This window comes from Pteropus vampyrus, unplaced genomic scaffold (genome assembly GCF_000151845.1).
Source record: "Pteropus vampyrus isolate Shadow unplaced genomic scaffold, Pvam_2.0 Scaffold322, whole genome shotgun sequence".
Taxonomy (NCBI): Eukaryota; Metazoa; Chordata; class Mammalia; order Chiroptera; family Pteropodidae; genus Pteropus; species Pteropus vampyrus.
The window spans coordinates 1,145,581-1,147,687 of NW_011889103.1; positions in this window are offsets into that span (position 1 = coordinate 1,145,581).

A 2,107-nucleotide genomic window follows, 5' to 3' on the forward strand; every position below is an offset into this window, starting at 1 on the left:
GAGGCATTGCTTGCAAATATATTTCACTGTAGTTTTAATTTGCAATTCCCTGATGACTAATGATGTTGAGCACTTTTCTATGTGCTTCTCGACCACTTATCTGTTTTACTTTGTGAAGTGTCCATTCAAGTCTTTTGCCTAATTTTAACTGGGTTTGAATTTTTATTATTGAACCGTAGGAGTCTTTTATTCTGCATACAAATCCTTTGCGGGTATATATTTTCTGCCAGTCTGTGGCTTGTCTATTCATTTTCTTAACAGTGTCTTCTGATGCAAAGTTAGATATTTGATGAAGCCTAATTTCTTTTATAATTGCTTCTTCTTGTGTCCTAAGAAAACTTTGCCTTCCTCTGGATACAAAGATATGCTTATCTATTTTCTCCTTGTAGCTTTACACATTTTACATTTACATTTAGGTCTAAGATCCATCTCAAGTTCATATATATGATTTTATATATAAAAGCATATATAAATTTTATATATAAATATGTATACCAAAAAAATTCATCTCAGAAAAGAAAAGTCTTTTCAACCGATAGTGCAAGAACAACTAGAGATTCATAAGGAAAAATTTCATTTTAACCTCTATCTCATATATATAATATAAACTAATAAAAATATAAACTTATATTATTATAACATTATAAAATATATGAATATATGTAAAATTATGAGATAGCAGTTGAAATGAAATTTTCCTTATGATATATAATTATTCATGTACTATTGGTTGAGAAGGTATTCCTTTTCTGCATTGAATTGTTTTGGTACTTTTGTCAAAAATCAATTGGCGGCCAGTCTTGATTACTTAAAATAAGGAAGTGCGAGACCTCTAGCTTTGTTTTTCTTTTTCAAGGTTGTTTCGACTATTCTAGGGCTTTTGCACATCAACATGTGCCAGTTGTCAATTATTGTCTCTTAGATCAGAGCTCACCCTTTATTATCTTCTTTTTGATAATAAATTTCATTCTCAAGCATTTCTCCTTGAAGCGAGCATGATGTTAATTTTTGTCAGTAGAGGGCGCTGGAGGGGCATTGCAATTAGCCGGTTTCTCGGCTCCCCTTGCTAAGTTTTACTTTGTCTTCTCAGCAGCCGTCAGCTACACAATGGTACGGGGGGTGGGGTGCGGGGCGGGGGGGACATGTACTAAGTATGTGTCCAGAGCACAGAGTCCCTTGGTGACCTCACAGTCCTGGCTGGAGACTGCTGACTACCTTGGCACAGTCTTCCCAACACAGATTCACACATTCCAGGCTTCCTACTACAGCTGCACTCCCACTCCCTCTGCACAAACTCCAGCCTCAGCTTGCCTGAGCCCTGGAGAACCGTTGCCCACAGTCACCAGGTCTCCCACCCAGCAGTGATCTGACTCTCTTTGTTCTCCCGTACCCAGGAGGGTTGTACTGTGGCCTCATGACCATGGAACAGCTCTAGCCCTGGTAACCCAGCGAGATTCTCCACCATCTAGTAGGCTGCAACCACACCTTCCCGCAGGAGGTCTGAAGTCCTGCCTTGGGGAGAGGACAGTTCAAGTTTGTCCTTCCTTGAAGACTCTTCTGTAACAAAAAATTCCCTTTCTGACCAAACTCCTCATTACTTTTCTAAGAATCACATGGCGAGTGTAGGCACCAACATTTACTGAGTGCATTCAATGGTCAAGAAAGCAGGCTCTGAGGCCAGGCTATCTAGGTCCATATCCTGGCTCTGGCTTTTAGCAGGTCTTGGGCATATTTATAACCTCTCTGTCCTCAGTTTCCTCATCTGTAGTATGGGCACGATAATAGTACTTACTTCAGAGGGTCAGATTGAGGATTAAAGATGATACATGTCAAGTATTTGTAGTGCCTAACACAGGAAATGTTCGGTTCCTGACCGCTGCTGCTGTTACCATTGTTATTGCTTTTATCGCCATCCTCTTGTATCTCTGACCATAAGAGATGCAAACTCTTAAAGAAGACAGCATCATTTAATCTCAGCTCTTTACCATCCCCAGGGCTTAGCGTCTTGCTATTTCCGCATTAGATGTGCAATAGAATTTAACGAATGAGCTGATGAGGCAAATTCTGTTTCCTGTAGAGAGAAGAAGCGAGGAGGAAGCACATTCGC